The sequence below is a fragment of the Thermobia domestica genome, chromosome 1 (genome assembly GCF_964235325.1).
Source record: "Thermobia domestica chromosome 1, izTheDome1.hap1.1, whole genome shotgun sequence".
In the NCBI taxonomy this organism is placed as follows: Eukaryota; Metazoa; Arthropoda; class Insecta; order Zygentoma; family Lepismatidae; genus Thermobia; species Thermobia domestica.
Window position 1 is genome coordinate 62,542,655 of NC_137454.1, and position 19,801 is coordinate 62,562,455.

The window sequence follows — 19,801 nt, forward strand, 5'->3', positions numbered from 1 at the left end:
GTGCTCCAATGAGGCCGCGATGGCTCAGTGGTAAAGCATTCACCTCTGGTGCATGGGGTCCTTGGTTCGATCCCAGCTCGCTCCAAGTGAGCTTTGTGGTGAACAAACATCGTGTGTGTGGATTTTCTCGAGGTTCTCGCATTTCCTCCCACTTTCTTCAGCCCACCATTTCATGTATTTCTCATCATCGCCGTCTCCTTTAGCCTAGCCGGCATAATCGTGGGACGTAAAACTGAAAGATTTTACTTCATTTCAATGTGCTCCGTGCGATGCTCTCATCTTTAGATATAATATAATATATGGACAACATGGCGTAAATACGATTGTATTTCCGCCCTACTTCTGATATTACATATTTGATACAGGTGAGCTCCGAAGACCAACTATGTCCAGAGCGATTCTTTTAACTGTTCATGTTTATTCAGTTCTTCATAATTATTTAACGTATTAAAATGTCCAATATCACTTTATTATTATTATTATTATTATTATTATTATTATTATTATTATTATTATTATTATTATTATTATTATTGCATAACAATATGCAAGATGCAAGCTTGTAAGATCATATTTACTTTTAGCGTTGCGCATGAGTAGAGTAAATTCTCCTATCGTTTCGACTGTCGACATGAAAACGAGACAAGTTGATTTGAGAGGTACATTTTTAAATTCGACACGTCACAAGACACTTTATAATTCTTATCTCGTTTTCGAGACAAAAGAGGATCGAGTCTCGTAGACAGCATTATTAGTTCACCCAGGTTTGAAATCTCAAACAATGTTTTAATGTAACATGATTTATAGTAGAAAAACACTGTAAATTTATAAAGTAATTCTGTGAACACAATGAATATCATTTTATAAACGTTTAAAAATACACAAGTCATTTCACAATACACTCTAATCTACTTTTCTAATCTAATATATAACATTGAAAGTAACTATATTCGTGACTTCGTACCCTTTGAACCACCCAACCGATCTCGATCAAATTTCCAACATTGGTGAGGCTGAGGCCTGGGATGGGTTTTGTCTTTTCACTTTGACGATAGAACTTAGGGGACGGGAGGGGATTTCAGTATATATATATATATATATATATATATATATATATATATATATATATATATATATATATATATATATATATATATATATATATATATATATAATAAAACTTAATAACTCTTGAATCACCCAATTGATTTCGATCAAATTTTCAACATTGATGAGATTCTCGCATGGGATGATTTTTATCATTTCACTTTTATGATGCAATTTAGGGGAGAAATTTTAAAATGATCGAAAATGACCTACGTATATTAGTGTCGAATCTATAGTTTTCGGGGTCGCTGATATGAACAGTGACACTTCCGATCCCGTTTAAATCCAAATTCAGCCCCGCAACTTGGGAGAGGGAGAGGTGGAGATATATAAAAATGATCGAAATTACTGATATTTGTGTCGATTACAGTTTTAGGGATCACTGAGACGAACAGTGACACTTCCGATGCCGTTTAAATCCAAATTCAGCCCCGCAACTTGGGAGAGGGAGAGGTGGAGATATATAAAAATGATCGAAAATACTGATATTTGTGTCGCTTACAGTTTTCGGGGTCACTGAAACAGAGACACTTCCGATGCCGTTTAAATACAAATCCAGCTTCCCACTGGTATTTTGTGTATAAAATGAAACTTATTCTCCCCGTGTGAAGAACGAGCATTCTGCTAGTAAATATGACTGACATGTTGTATGAGATCCTTCGATGAACTTTCGTAACGCAGGCGGAATCTAAATGAAATTACTTCTAAGGAAGAGATCAGGTCATAAATTTTACACATAAATTTATAAAACGGGACGAGAAAAGCTTCTCAAGAAACGAAAAGGGCCGAGGTTTTTACAAAAATTTGCGAGACAAGACGAAAAATCCTTACTTCTAGTCTCGTTTTGTCCCTTGGGCCACACTATTTGCTCCAGAGATGGAGTGAGTCACTCGGTCGTGGGTCAACAGGACGTGACCAACTGCGACCCATCACCTACCGTGACCCACTGGCCTATTCTGACCCACTCTGCTCACTGCGTTGGAGACAACATCTGCTGAACACTTCTGAAATTGTCTGTTTTATTTTCAACGCCTCTATTTTTCTTCCTTTTTCATTTATTTCTATTTACTTACCTGAGATGAGTATATCTAACTGTAAGTGTAAAAAGAATTTCAGGCATTTTTGGATATTGATATTTGTAATTGTATTAATAGCAATAGGACTTACTACTTGGCTTTCGAGTCTTTACGTTGTGAATGATGATATTCACATCCTGAAAGTTTTTAGAGAAGCTGACTACTAGAAAAAAATTTTTTTTGAGTCACCTGTAATATATGAATTATTATACAGGGTGTCCAATATACAATGCAACCTGGGATAGTAGAACTTTTGAAACGGAAGCGGTACACAAATAATGTTTATACCAAAATGAAGCCTTGTTCATGCATATATTTTTAAACTACTAAGCAACGATTGAAGTACACTAGGAAACACACAGTGTTGCCAGATGTAACCGAAGGTTTTTATTATTATTATTATTATTATTATTATTATTATTATTATTATTATTATTATTATTATTATTATTATTATTATTATTATTATTATTATTATTATTATTATTATTATTTATTTATTTATTTATTTATTTATTTATTTATTTATTTTTTTTGCAAAACACATAAATTGGCTCATAACTCATACGTACAGATGTTCTGTCGTTAACTTTCAGTTCGTATAGTTGGAGTAGCTTGCAAACTATGAAATGGGAAAAAAGAAGTTTTCATTTCCACCGATAACTAAGCGGATTTTCAGGAATTGCATAACGTAGACAGATCTTTAACACACCTTTTGATGCACTGAAACATCAGCACTGTTGCCAATTCAGAATTTTAATTTATGAAAACCACGTTTTCTCTAGTAACCCCTTACAGAGGCCTCATCCGATTAGTTATCGGTGGGAATTAAAAATTCTTTTTTCCATTCCATAGTTTCCAAGCTACTCCAACTATACGAACTGAAAATTAACGACAGAACATCTATACGTATAAGTTATGAGCCAATTTACGTATTTTGCAAAAAAAAAAAAAAAAAAAAAAACCTTCGGTTACATCTGGCAACTCTGTGCGGCTTCCAGTGTACTTCAATCGTTGCTTAGTAATTTAAAACTATATGCATGAACAAGGCTTCATTTTGGTATAACCATTATTTGTGCACCGCTTCGGTTCAAAAGTTCTACTATTCCAAACTCCGGGTTGCATTGTATATTGGACACCCTGTATAAAGTAAGTCGAGAGTAGGGCGTGGATCATGGGTCAGAGTTGGTGATAATGTGTTTTGGTGGGTCAAAGTGGGTCAGAGTGGGCCACGGTGGGTAGTGAGTCATGGTGCATCAGTGGGTCACGATGTGTGGTGGGTCAGTGAGTCGTGGGCCAACTATTCATTAACCCACGCCATCTTTGATTTACTCTTCAAAGAGGTTGGAGATGTCATTACACCCTGATATCTGTAAACAGCTGTTATTTGTGTAGCATCTCGCTTGCTAGTTTATTTGTACACACAGCAATTGATTAACCATCACTCATAATAAGAACTAGTGGACACGGTAGTTCAGTTGTAGAAAAGTCAGTTTTGGTGCAAGTGGTTCCTGACTCTAACTCAGGCCATGAGTTAGTGGCGAATAACATGATGTACACTCATGTCCAAAATGATTGTCGCATATCTGTAACTATCTTCTTTTAAGAATATAATTTGATAATTTTGCAGGGTACTTTTAATACTGATACTATGTGTATAATCGGGAGATGTATATTTATGGTAAATTTCATAGGAAAAGAATTATAAATACGGAAATCAGAATGAGTAAAACAAAATGTTGCTAAATGGACAAGAAAGTTTTATTTTCGTTTTATTGTTCTTATTTACTGCTCTTTTGACATGAAATTTGCCACATACATGTCTTTGCCGATTATACACATACTAACATTATAAAAAATACCGGGAGAATTCGTTATCAAGTTATATTCTTACGACATACTTACAGACATGCCATAATAATTTTGGACATGATTGTATGTGAGATTTCTCCCATTCCACCAGTTCTTTCATAATCCTTCAGTTTCATTAAACATCTGTCGCTTTCGTCTAATGACCATAATTGTGGGATTTTAAGGTGTGTATAAAAGTGACTCGTTACTAATAGATGGCAGCACAGTTCATATATCTTTTCAATGTATTTTCTATCGAATTGCAATGTTCACAACAATTTATTCAAATTTAAAAGAAAAATATTCGAGGGTTGTCCAAAAACAATTTCAATATATATTTAGAGATTTTTGCACAATTTTTTCGTGCGAGTTTTATTTAATTTCTGTTATTCATTGTTGAGAGTATTTAATTTAACTGCTCAGGAACATGCTTCTAGTACTGAACGCTCTGTCAGTAATGCAAGAAAAATGAAATGAAAACTTTGAGTTTTACGTCCCACGATAATGCCGGTTAGGCTAAGGGAGACGGTGATGATGAGTAATGAATGAAATGGTGGAATGAAGAAAGTGGGAGGAAACGGGAGAACCCCGAGAAAAACCACGCACACTGTTTGTCCACTACAAAGCTCACTTGGCGGGGGCTGGGATCGAACCCGGAACCCCAATCACCAGAGGTGAATGCTCTACCACTGAGCCACCGCGGCCCATCAGTAGTAGAAGAGTTTGATATATAAACTCATGGATTATTATGTGATTATTGCTTTGATTTGTTTGGGTAAAGTTTCGAAACTCGTCTCTTGATTATAAGTACATTGTGGCGAATCATTACGTTTCCTATCAAAATCGTTGACAAGAGACGATTACTGCACAAAGAGAGCAGGTCAAGAATTACTGTAGGAAGGGAGGCATTAAAAGTAATCACTCCTACCTAACTGGCTTAACATTGGACTAAGGAAGAAGTTGGTCAAGTGTTTTACAGGGTGTTTCAAAACAACACCGACAACGTTTGGGAGGTGATTCCTGAGACCATGATAAGACAAAACGTATAGACCAACCTGGGTGCACAAATCCGTCATTTCGGAGTTATAGGCTGCCGAAAACATGAAAAAATGAACTTTAAAAGATCTATAGCTCCAATACTATAGGACCTACCGTAGTCAGGTCAAGACTTTGTTTATGATCTAGTATGCGTCCTATCCAAATATCCCTGTTTCAGAATCCTGCGGTACTTACGCTACAATTTTTATAGAGGTAGTTGATGAATACTTCAAATTATATACCCGTAGCCAAACTCCCTCTATAAAAAATGTTGCGTGAGTAGCTTAGGATTCTGAAACATGTATTTTTGGATAGCGCACATAGTTCCAAAACTCGACTCGAGTCGAATTCGATTTGGGTTTTGATTCGAGTCAAAGGTAATTTTCTCGAGTCGAGTTCCGAGTCGAGTCATTGTTCCTGAGGTCTAGTTTCGAGTCGAGTCGAGTTTGATAAATGACTCGCTCGTTCAACTCGTTCTAACTCGTTTGAAATTATGGCCTGATTAGACTGGAAGGCTGAAGCCATGAGAAATATAAGCAGTACTGTGGAATATTTTTAGTGTTGCTCATGACAGGGAGAACTATTCTCATCTCGTCTCGTCTCTATAATGAGACACAATAGATTTTTATAACTACTGTAAGTCTTACCAACGGACTAGTGATGTCAACTGGCTCGGCTCGGTCAACTGAGCGCACACTCTAGCCGGCTCGGTTGGGGGAACCACCAAGTCGGTTTAGGTTAGCCATCGGCTCGAGCTAGTTCCGTTGAAACGTGTCCATTGGTTCGGTTCGACTCGGCTCAACTGAGCCTATCGCTCGAACCGGCTTGGTTGGGGTAAGCCATCAGCTCGAGCCGGTTCGGTTGGGTAAGCTGTTGGCTCGGGTCACTTTTCGGTTCGGCTCGATAGTGAATGAGCTGTGAGCAGGCTGGTAGCCAGCCCAAAAATGTATGGGAGCGGCAGAAGTTACGGGGGTCCGATCCAACCATATTATAGTTCATTTGCAAGCCTACCGTGAAAATTTTAGGTGGGCAGTAAAAATTTATTGGGCTCCGGCCCCCTAGACCCATCTTCGATAAGTGCCTGGCTGTGAGCCGAACCGCTCGAGCCGTTAACATCCCTTAACCAGGGCCGAGCAGTTTTTAACATATTTGTCAGGCGCCCTCTAACTTTTAACAATTTTTGGCTCCAGTCCCAATACTTGCTCCTCCGGAACTCAAACCCAGAACTTCATGAATGATGTCCTTCTCTTCTGAAGTCTTCTCGACGAAAGAGATCGGCAGCTAATTAGTTTTTATTATTCAGATACACACCGCCTATCTTTCGTGGTTATACACGGTGTTGTTATAATAATAATAATAATAATAATAATAATAATAATAATAATAATAATAATAATAATAATAATAATAATAATAATAATAATAATAATAATAATAATACTGTAATAAATAATTTGTTGTAGTAATAGTAGTATCATTGATATTATATTCCCTATGTAGGATACTTGAAGAGAGTACTTAAACTACACACAGGATTTAGCTCGATTTGACTCGTTTTGGCTCGAGTAGACCCAAATTCGAGTCGGGTTTCGAGTCGAGTAGGAAATTTTTCGAACCGAGTTCTCGAGTCGAACTCAAAGGTGTCTGTTTCGAGTCGAGTCGAGTATCAGAGAAAACTCGCTCGGACCCGCTCGTGCCCATCCCTAGTTTTCGGCGGCCTATAACTCCGAAAGGAAGCATTTATGCATCCAGGTTGGTCTATACTTTTCGACTTATCTTGGTGTCAGGAATCAACTCCCAAACGAATTATTTTGGAACACCCTGTATATGGAGCTTCGGATTGTATTGTTCACACATTTGGACATTACGGAATTTAGAGAAAAAAATGCTTGAAGAACTTCGAAATGTGATTTTGGATGAAGATGGAAAAGATAGATACAATGGACGAAGATGTTTTAAAAAGGATAAGAGAGAAGAGGGCGCTTTTATCAAGGACCCTTAATAGAAAGACCAACTGGATTGGACAAATCTTGTGAAAAAACTGCCTTCTTCGTACCACCATAGAGGGTAAGATGGAAGTAAACCGAGGAGGAGGAACAAAAACAAAACAACTGATCGATAGTTTGAAAAGAAGAAGAAAATGGGAGTTAAAGAAGGAATCTCAAGATCGAGAAACGTGGAAGAAACATTTCCAAACCCTAACTTAAGGGATGAGGAATCTATTACTCTCACGACCTGCCAAAATGCAGAATACAAAATATAATAATAATAATAATAATAATAATAATAATAATAATAATAATAATAATAATAATAATAATAATAATAATAATAATAATAATAATAATAATAATAATTTGGAAATATTGAGGAAACTTTTTGCTATCTATTGCTGAACAGAATTTCTTTCAATTAACATCTATGGAAATTTTAAAACCTTTATTAAAATCTCTCTATATAAAAGAAGCCCTAAAATGTCGACAATGCATAGGATTTGTGACGTAATACACGATTAAGGAAGGATCTGTGGAAATTTGACGAGGAATGGGGTCGGGAGAGAATAGAGGTGGCAATTATTAAAGTAAAATGTCCATACCTCCGAATCTCTAAAGGCTCCCGTTGTATATTGGCTTCTTCTTTAAAGTAATAGGACATGAATCTGTAAGTGAATCAGATAGGAATCTTTATCTGATAATATACTAGCAGCGTTCACCCCGCTTCGCTGCGGTCACCCCGGAACGCAATAAACTTTGTTACTTAGATAATTTTTACTTTTTCGCTTTCAAGTGATATGATAAAAACCATAGAAGATTGCAGTAAATCTTAACATTATATCGTCTGTCATTTATGTTAACCCGCCCCGCTTCGCTGCGGTCATCCCGGTGCTGGCATATTGTAAAAGTGTCTGTAAAAATAAGCAAATCAATTAAAAAATTTTAAACAGAAGATTCAAGCTATTTTCCGCTGTATATCGCCTGTCATTTATGTTAACCCGCCGAGTGACACGGTCATGCGGGTTGCATATAAATACGTTTATTTTTACCTATGATGAACTAATAACAAAGGATTTGTACGTTATGGACACCTGAATGGTCAATTATCTCAAGACACTGGTAATTAAAAATTAAAGTGATATGATAAAAACCATCTAGGGTCCAAATCCTAATAACCCCCCAAAAATGAAAGAAATTGGTTCAGCCGTATTAGCGTGATGAGCGGACAAAAAATTGTACGTTCTCTTTTATATATAATATATATGTAAGTGAATCTGTTTGAGTGTTCATGATGTTTGACCTAGAAGGGAAAATAAAGGGCTATGGAGAAAAAAAAAAAATGGGTGGGGTCATATGCGGCCATACAGTGGGTGTAATGAGTGCAGTGGGTACAGTAGGTATTCATTTTCCTATAACAATTGATTCAGTTTCAATTACAAATATTATAAAGGTAATCAAGAAAGTCTGTCGCTTTCTGTGGAGGTCTGTGTTTCATTGGTCCTCACACCGTGAGTTGAAAGCGAATGGAGATAAGACAAAGGTCACTTGTTGCTGTGTGTATATCCAACATACTACCTGATTGTGGCAGTTCAGTTACATCGTGAACTTGCGTAAGGACAGTGAACATGGGACCTCCACAGAGCGTCATGAGGGCGTGTGTGTTGTACGAGTTCAAAGTAGTGTCAAACGCTCCTGCAAGGGGGCAGAAGACATGACAGGCCTTTGGTGAGGGTGTCGTGAATACGCGGACAGAGCAGCGGTGGTTTAACAAGTTTAAGGACGGTGACGAAACACTCGAAGATGCACCACCTGCCGGAAGACCAACATATGTACAGTGCAAATTAAGATCTTCAGGTAACAATTGAGACGAACAGTGGCCAGACATGTGAGAAACTAGAACTACAATTCAATGTGAGTGGAGAAACCATTCGGCAGCACCTCCATCATCTTGGGAAGCACTACAAGTTGGGTCGATGGGTCCCACATGATTTGACTTCAGGTCAGGAGGCAATGTGAGCAGACAGCTGTGTTTCTTTGCTGTCTCGTCTGAGGAAGGTTCCATTTTTGGGCAGGGCGTTGGCATGTGATGAGAAGTGGTTATTGTATGAAGCTCCACGGCGCCTTGGGAACTGCTACCAGCTGGAGCATCAATGCGAGTGGGTACTTTCAGTAGTTGAGCCGTGTTCAAGAAAAACTCAAAACTATGGAGCCAACACTTCAAAAATCGCTAAGGGGTCCTCCTGTTACAGGACAGCGCTAAGCTTTACATGGTTAGGATGACCCGGGACACCATTCTACGCCTTGGATGGGAAACACTATTGTGTCCACCATACTCCCCGGACATTGCACCATCCGATTATCACCTGTCCTTATTCCTTGCACAATCACCTTAGAAGACGCCAGTTCAAATCCCTAGTAGAGATGCAAAATGCACGTGATACCTTCTTCGCTTCACGGCCCACCAAGTTCAACCGCGATGGAATCCATGGCCTTCCAGAACGTTAGCAGAAGGTCGTCGATGCTGATGGGGACTATTTTTGATCTTCCAAGTACGTCTTAGGTGACATATCGATGTTCGAAGGTGTGGGTGAAAAAGCGACAGAACTTTCTTGGTTAATATTATATTTTCTGGATTATTTGGCTCATGTTGCTAAATCGTGTTGCTTTCTGTTGAAAAGTCCGGAACATAAATTTTGAGGATGTCATTAAAGCATTTAAGATATCTTTCAGTTTAATGTTCCAACGATTATGCCCTTTATCACGGCGAGATTTTATGTGGTTCGGATTCCACGTTAGTGAGAAGTTCCCGTCTCGTATAGCCTCGCTGCTGGAAGGGATGTTAAACTCAAAATCAATCAACAATTATGCCCTTTAGGCTAAGGGAGACGGATGATTAATGCAAGTGAATGACGATGTAATAGGGATAAGAATGTGGGAGAAAACGGGATTATCCCGAGAAAACCCATGGATGATGTTCTCCACTGCAAACTTACTTGGCCTGGGATCGAACCAGGGACCCTAGAAGTAAGCGCTCTACCACTGAGCCACTATACCCCTCTGAAGCATTTAAAGCCATGGTTCCATTCAACAGAAGAATGTCATTATAAAAGCTATTAAACTTGTACTTAAGTAGAACGTAGTTCACATTATGCAAGCATGTACTCTTACACATTTAGATTATCTCAGATATTTTGGTGATTACATTTGTGTATACAATTTCTTTAAATATGTGTATAAGTGTATTTATTACGTATAAGTTAGCGGGGTTGAACTTGCAATTATTTACAAAAAGATGCTCATAGCTTGCAATCCCTAAAGGTTAGAGATATGGAATTTAGTGTTTAGACTTTTCACTTAAAATAATTAGGCCTAAATACTTGCTTCAGCGTTTTTTGATACTTGACCGAGAAGGAGAAAAATAAGGGTTGGGTTAGTTCCCTAAGATGTTTGAATTTTGTGAGAAACTTCCGAGTTCAAACGAATTCTACAGAAAAGACACAGTAAAGGAAATACAAAATCAGTACCGAGCCGAAGGAGGGACGTGCGGAAGGACGGCCCCGAGCACCGAAGTAAGGGGGTCCAAAATTAGAGAGCAAAAAGGAAAAAGAGAAGAAAAATTATCTGGAATATATGTATGGGGGCCCCGTAGTATACTCTTGCCCCAGGCGCTGATTTTCCACGGCACAGCACTATACAAAATATTGCCCACAATAACACGTAGGCATTTGCTAGTACACAATAAACACTACTGTAAGTGTGTTTAGTGGAAACTAATTTGCAAATTAATATATCTTATTATTATTATTTAGCACGGTTCCTTATTGAAACATTGGTCTTGCCATGAAATTTTAGCTTTTAGGTTCAATCTAAAATCACAGATTATAGAAATATACTAATAACCTACTCATAAGATAATAGGAAATGTTTATGGAAGACCATTTGTTTGATTTTATATTTTATCCTCTTCGGCAAGCTGTTAACTTTGCCCCAGAGCCCCGTATTTGCTCGGTCTATGGCCAAGCACTTCTAATATTCCTAACAATTTCTAATCTTAAGGGATTTCGAGAGATGGTCATCGGATTATAACAATCGAAACTTACACCGTCTTTTCTTCCAACCTATTTTGGAATGAAGCAGCTGGGAGGCGGAATTCTAGAACACAATGTGTAATGCTGAGGAGGGTTCAGGGTAGAGACCTGCACGGGCCGAATTTTTCGGCCCGAGCCCAATCCAGCCCGAACGTACCTAGGCCCGGCCCAGCCCGGGCCCGAAAAGTTTAGGAGATTTTCGGCCCGAGCCCGGCCCGGCCCGGGCCCGATAAATTTTAAAACTTTTTGGCCCGATCTCGGCCGATAATTTTTTAAAAAAAATTAGCTCGAGGCCCAATCTTTCTCAAAATTTAGCACTAAATTTGACCTAACCTCAGAAACCTTTTCTAAACTCTGGTTTACAACCTGACGCTTGCCTCCCGAATGGTACCATTGCCTCCTAGAACTTTGCCTGTCATCGAGAGAACAAAAACTCCATTCCCTGTAACAAAAATCTAACTTAATTGATTTTTAGCATAAAGTGAAGATGGCAATATTGTTTAGCGACAGGCAAAACATTCCCACCCCTTCTTATTATTTTGAGTTCAGTGAAGGTCAAGGTCAGAGCTCAATTTACCGCACAATGCCTACAATCCTCTATAATGAAAGTGGAGCCGCTGAGCAACACAAACTGTAAATAGCTATTGCATTCTTTGTAACATTTTTCACGGACACACTTCTTCAACATTTGGCTTTATTCCAATTATCGTTTAACGAAAGTCAATAAATATTAAAGAATTACAATTGATCGGCCCCAGCCCAGCCTGACCTGAAGAGAAATCAGTGTCGGCCAGCCCAAGCCCGGCCCGTGCAGGTCTCTAGTTCAGGGAGCTGTATACGAAATGAAAAAAAAAAAATAAATAAACATAAATGAAATCTTTAAGTTTTACGTCCCACGTTTATGCCGGTTAGGCTAAAGGAGACGGTGATGATGAGAGATGAGTGAAATGGTGGAATGAAGAAAGTGGGAGAACCCCGAGAAAACCCACGAGCACGGTGTTTGTTCACTACAAAGTCCACATGGTGCGAGCTGGGATCGAACCAGGGACCTCAAGCACCGGAGGTGAATGCTCTACCACTGAGCCCCCGAGCCTCCCTGTATACGAAATGGAAAGTAATTTGCACAGAATAAAAGCGAATTGCGAAAAAATAATGAAAATTGCGAAGTGCGAAATGTCTACGACTAAGAAAGGTAGACAAAAGCCGGCGTAATGGTTATTGTACTGGCTGTGGGGCTAAGTGGTGCCCTCCCCGCTGGTTTAGTGGCTAACACGTGTGCCTTTGGTGAACGGGGTCCCGAGTTTGATTCCCGTTGAGATAGCCTTTGGAATTTTAAATGTCCTCGATGTGTCTGTGTTCGTGTACCTGTCGTTCAAGGTTCTTGCAATAGCTAAAAAACGAGTATAACCGGGTAGAAAATAAAGTACTGAAATTGTTCGGTGAATCAGTTAAAAAAAAAAAAAAAAAAAAAAAAAAGTGGTGAAGACAGTTGACTCCGACGTAAATGGTATCGGGTTCAAATACCACTGTCTGCTTCCATTTTTTGTTGGTTAAAACAGTTTTGTATACCACCGTTAACCAACGAAGCGAACAGCATATTTGAGAAAAAATTGGTATTTTCATCAGACTGCCAACTCATCTCATGCAAGGGATTTTTACCAATTCTTGCTAGTGTTGTGTATAATGCATGCATTTGCTTAGCTATCATTTCGTTGTTTCAGATAGTGTTATGTTTATTGATAGAAATGTAAGGACGAAAGGCATTTCTTCCGTGCTTTTCCCTGCTCCCAGGTTCAATTATTTACTAATGACTGGTAAGAATTTTTGTAGAGTTGTTGATAATACCTAAGGTATAACGACTCCTTGGTTTTCACTGCAAAATAGTACTAAATTTAAGTTCAAGATTTCTTGTCGTTCCAGCATTTTAGTTTTCAATATTCTTGATATGTTATTAAAATGATTTCTTACTCCTTCGGTTTTCTGGAAGAGTATTGTGAGTTTTATTTAAATGTTTACTTTTGGTTATTTCTAGGTAAACAGTGTTAATTTTGTAAATTTGAAACATGGCTCAAATTGTAGTATGAAATAAGTGTAGAATACATTTTGTTCGTAACTATTGTAACTGCATTGTAACAAAGTATTAGTAGTTTTATTGTTAGCGCGTAAAAACGGGGAATGGAAATATATAGCATAGGAGAATTAGTGGAAGAACAACTAAGCAAATTAGAGAAATAATTTAATATTCTACCCAGGAAAGGAGCTTCAGGGCAAAAATGGTTTAAAGGGTGCAATCAACCAATCCACCCTACACATAACAATTCCATTCTTTCGATTTACAGTAACTAGACACTCCTGAGACTGAAAGTATTTGAGAACAAGATCCAGAGACGAATATTCGGAACCAATAGGAACGGGAATGGGGAATGGCGGAAACCTCATAACGAGGAACTACATAATTTATATGGTTTACCCAACATTGTTAGGGTCGTCAAGTCTAGGAGGCTTAGGTGGGTGGGTCATGTAGCTAGAATGGAAGAAAGTAGAAACGCTTTCAAAGTCTTGACTGGAAGACCAATCGGAAAACGACCATTAGGAAGATCTAGGCGCAGATGGGAGGACAATATTAAGATGGATCTCGCAGAGATTGGAATACAAAGTTAGCTAAGGATGCAGTTAGCTAAGGATAGAAGTCAGTGGAGAGCTTTTGTGAACGCGGCATTGAACCCCCGGGTTCTATAGACCATAGAGTTAGTTAGTTTTTAGACACTCCTGGGTCTTACCAGGCAAGAGCTGAAGTTATTTCGTCTCGAGCAGTGTGTCGTGAAATGAATGAATGAATTATTATGGGGCGTTAGCAGCGAGGCTATTTGTCGTGAAAATGATGACTCGGAAAGTGTATGTTTCTATTGTAAAAGATCTGCCTCGTAGGGAATCCTGGGCCCCTATGTCCAATATTTTATTATTGTCCGCGCTTTGTCCTAGCATGAAGCTAGGTTATTAAGGGTTTCATCAAGAAACTTTTCGATCTGTTTTATCCACCTATCTACAGCACTTTTTACATCATTCTAACTCTGAAAATCCACATCACGTAAAGGTTTCTCGGAAACAGATGGGAATCACTAGCAGGCAGGGCAGGCGTAGGGCTGTGCGTTATCTGAATTTGGATATCGAAAATCAATATCGACAAAATATCGAAACTTAATCAATATATCAAAACATATCTAAAGATATTGAAATATCATCAGATAACAAAATATCGAAATGTGGAAAATTCCGAAACGATCATAATATTGCGGTACTGAAAATATCGATGGAAAACAAAGTTTATCTTTTGGGAAGTGTAAATATGATTTAATAATAAAGAAAATGAAAAGAGAAAACGGCATTTCTTTCTCTCTTTTTGTGTAGAGAAAGAAAAATACACATAAGTATGGCCTCCAAGGTTCTTGAATTTTGTAACTGAGATCAAGTAAAGAGCACATGCTGACCTTGTGTGTATTTTAAGACATTAATAGAGTAATACGAAATATACTTGTTCATCGTAAGTTATCAACACAAAATTTCGCAAGTACACGAAATGCGCAATTAGCTTTTGTAGACGACAACAGGAAAATGTTGTGCTCATTAATATCCAAGTTTCTAGCTCTCGTTCTCGGTGTGATTTCGGGTTCCATACTTGCTTTGGATAAAATAAACCGAGAGTGGTTTCGAACCCTTTTTTAACTAGAAACTCTCATCTTTTTAGCCTTAGTGGTGAAAATAAATAAATAAAACCGAAAGTAATCCAGTAGTGAAAGGAACTTAAAATTATATTTTCTATAGGCTACACTTCCCAAGGCAGAGCTATAATGAACATTTTGCAGTAGTGTATCTAAAAATCTGTCAAACGAATGTTTCATACACATGAGCATATAAAGAAAGCATTAATAAACAAAGTAGATGTTTTAATAAGTTTTTAAAATATCACCGAGTTCTTGTTTAATTTATATGCAGTAATAGGTATCAGACCTGTAATTTCGTGGCCTATATATACTGCATAAGCTAACCAGGAGCTCAGTGATATTTTTAAAGCTTATTAAAACATCTACTTTCTTTCTTAATGCTTGGTATTTGCACCCGCAGATTGATTTTGATGCATATCCTACAGAAAAGAACTGAAAAAATTAAGAATATAGCATATAACTGGTTTGCTGAAGTATTATATCGAGTTTCTGAGAAGTGTTAAAAAAAAAAAAGTGTAGAATACTTGCTTACTTGCTTTTTGCGATGAATTATAAGAAAATAACGTCGTAACATCGATATCATAAATGTGACATATTGCATGTAAGCAGAATTTATTTTTCGATATCACGGCAGTACGGGGGACTAGAGCAGGGTCACCCCTCTAGCTACACTATTGCCTAGCATATTTGTTCCTGTCTGACGATTGGTAGGAACAAATATATATTGACCCATAACTTTTAGGAACATGATTCTAGTATGTCAGTTGACTAATACACAGAGTCAACTGTATGAGATTGTATGAGTATAGATATTAGTCTATTTTAAAAAAAATCAAAAGATGGCTGGGATTTACCACTTTGCAAATAAATAAATAAATAAATAAAGGAGTCACTAAACCAAAATTCAAGTTGCCATGACCACTGCAAGAGCTAACAACTGCTAGCAAAGGAGGAGAAAGGAAGTTGGCTAGGACCAATTTTTATAACGCGTAAAGAAACTAAAAAAATCTGCCAAATCTTGAGTTAGGAGAATTCTTGGGCGCCGATCCTTGAGAGGCCGAGCCACATTCAAAGTTTGCTTGAACCCCTCAGGAACTGAATATATTTGTTTGGATCTTTTTTTTTTTTTTTGATATCTGCAAATGAAACACGCATACTTGAAATATCCCCCAGAAATTATACAAAAATCGATGTCACTGGAAGGATTGGTCACCGGATTCGAACCCTGGACCCCTGATTGGGAAGCAAGAACAATAACCTATAGCTGAATGCTTATTTTGCAAATAAGAAACAGAACAGAGTACCGTGAAAAAAAAAATAGCCAATATTGTGAAGAGAAGTTCGAAATCCCCTAATCTAAAAGTGGAATGACAACTAATGACGACTACGACAGAAATATGTTCGGCAGTGCAATTTTTATAAAATGAAAATAGGTTATGAACTACTAGCATTGATTTGATATATTAGCAGTTATATATTTAATATCACGGAGAGAATAGGTTTCCCGAAGGCACGAGTATTTGAATCGTTTCCCTTTAGGCCAGGGTTGTTGGAATTTTCCTCTAGCCTAAAAATAACACATAAAACACCCATAGTGAAACCCAAAAAATCCATCTAAAAGAAAAAGTATACTTCAAAAGTTGAATTGAAATGATAACTTTAGTGTAATCATAATTAGCTTCTTCAATTGTGATTATCAGTACACACCCAGTTTTAGAACAGGCTTTATGTTTATCAAAACAAGATCTCTAGCCAGAACAAAATACCATTTAAAAATGTTTGGGAATCAAGCACAACGAACTTGCCTCGAACTTCGTGTTCAATCAAATTCGTTCTAACAGTGTTTAACTATAATCTCTGGAACAAAAAGCAATGCAACTACTTTCCCTTTACCTTTATAGCATATACTCGCGTATTAGTACAAACAAATAATAAAATGTCCTTTTCCATTTAACAAATAATAAAGTGTGTTAATTAATTACAAATCGAACATGCTTTACTTCGAAAAGGATTTTTCAATATTCAATTGGATAATTACACACATACAAACGAAAAAGTGTAGCATTAGAAAGGAAGTAAAATCTTCTCTTATGATAATTACAAGTGCACAAATAAGACACTTTTTTTTCTGAAATACCATAATTTGAATCAAAGACACTACAAACGCTTTACTTATATATAAAAAAATACTAAAAATCTATCTCTACTTTCTCAACACTACACTTGGATAATTATAAATATAAAAACGAAAATACTTGCATTGAAAAGAAGTTCAGGAAACTCCCAAATTCTTCTTGCGTATCTGGTGAAAATAATGTGTGATGTATAGTATGATTATTACATGTGACAAAAGTCCTTTGATCGTAAAATATATTATAGGAAAGCAAATTTTAACTGAAAATGAGTTTTAGAAAGGAAAAATTTCCGTTTTTTAATAAAAAATTTATTTTTAAAAAGTTCAGTTTATTCTTGCATTTTTTGAGAAAAACGTTGACGTTCAGTAGGTACTGCTTCAATACTATTTCTCCGAATATCATAACTGATACGTAATTCTATTAAGAATAAAACAAGCTTTCAAATGGTGTCATGCACATGTGTGCATGATGTACAAGAAGGGAAATTTGGGGTTAAGCAGATAAATGTTCCTCTAAAAGTCCCATATATATATATATATATATATATATATATATATATATATATATATATATATATATATATATATATATATATATATATATATATATATATATATTTGGTAGCCTCCTGGAGCTGCTTCGGCTACAGACACGCTAACATAATCTACCTTGAAAAAAAAAACGCTCTATACATAATGCGTGTGCCCACTTTCATTGCAATATCTTGAATAGTTACGAGGGAAAAATATTTCTCAATCTTTTTTGACAATACCAAATTTCATATACAGGATGGGCGAAAATTAATTCCCTGTTGAAAATTGTTTATAACTTTTTTTAACACAACTACGCTAACTTCCATGGAACAAAATACATTTTATTCCTTGTAATGAAATGAAATGAAATCTTTAAGATTTACGTCCCACGGTTATGCCGGTTAGGCTAAAGGAGACGGTGATGATGAGAAATGAATGAAATGGTGGAATGATGAAAGTGGGAGGAAACGGGAGAACTCCGAAAAAACGCACGCACACGGTTGTCTACCACAAAGTCCACTTGGCGCGAGCTGGGATCGAACCAAGGACCCCAAGCACCAGAGGTGAACGCTCTACCACTAAACCACCGCAGCCCCTTATTTCTTTTAATGGTAGAACTGTTGTGCACGACTAAAATTCCAAATAAGTACCACCAAAAGGCACAAATAATACAGCAAGCATTGAACTGTAAAAACATAAAATATTTTTACCTTTGTAGATTTTTTTTTGTTAATTTTTTTTTAAAATCTTAAAATAAAAATTAATTCTGACCAAAACAAATACTTATTATTGCTAAGCTGGCTTACAGTTTCGGTAATACATAATTACCTTCATAAGAGACATTATATGGTGCAGGATTATATTATTAGTTATAATAAGTAATTACTTACTTCACATTTTATTTGTATGTAAGTTATATATAGCTTCAAAGACAAAGTGAGCAGTGCTTCTAAAAATCATATGATGAAGTACTTTATACTGTTAATTGTGTTTGGAAGTATTATGGCTTCTATATCTTTAACGACCCCTTAGGACCAGGGTTATCGGAATTTTCTTCCAGCCCAAAGAAACTACATAGAACACCCACAATAAAACCCAAAGAATCGACCTAAAAAGTATACTTCTAAAGTCGGATTGAAATGAAAACTTAAATGTGATCATAATTAGCTTCTTCAATCGTGATTCTCAGTACACGCCTTTCTCAACCCAAATTTAAGTCATTTCATTTGTCGTTTAGTGACTTTTTGTATCAACATTTTGAAACGCTGACAATCTATTTAGAACGTTCATATTGCTTCTGTCGTTTGCAGTGTTAGCTTGTCTGTTGCATGGGCATACTGTATATTGTCCTATCAGTTTTAATCTTTCTACGCCTGCCAGGGATTTGAACGAAATCATACTCATAGACTCTCACGTTGGGAACCTGGTGACTCCCTCTAATTATCACCAAGTCATGATTGATTCGTCGGTGCAAAGCTTGTGAAACACAGATTCCAACGAAGTAACAATTGTGCAATTCCCAGCTTATTCGTAGAAGAAGAAGAAACAATGGCCCTTAAAAAAATGAAACAAAATAGAATATGGTGCTCAAAAATTTAATCAACTTTGCCCTCTCCTCCCCCCATATAAGGAACAAGTACACATAGAAGGTATTACCATCTAGTGGACTACTTCATTGCTTCACATACCAATTTTTATCAGTATCGGGCCCCAAAAAAACTAATGCAGAAAGAAAATACGAATTCTAGCCTCCCTTCTACCGTGGTACCACATAATGTATATCGGCTGAAAACTTGATTCTCAAGGAACACATTGATACCAAAACTATGTTCCTAGCTTAATTAGGGGCTGAGCTATTGCGTTGCGTCAATGGGCGGTTAAAAACTAAAACAATAAATATAGCGATACGCTGTGGTTTTAAATTTTGCTGAGTTCCCCAAGATTGTAGATGAACAATTTCTGACAACTTTACACTCTCTTTCCACAAAAAGAAAACGATTCTTTGAGATTCTCTTCATCATATTCCATAGTGACAGTGTAAACTCCTCAGAAACATGTCTGTACTTTCGAAGAGGTCAAATCGTACTGAACTGCTTTAAGTGAGATGGAAAAAAAAAAAAAAAAAGTCAGAACTTGTCTAATGCCAATAGCCCACAACATTCTGCTGTTATTTGGAAATTCCCAGAATTGTGGAAACATCCTTCGTGTTTCAGTAGTTTAATCTGATGCATATTTTTCACAACCAACTGATTTTGGT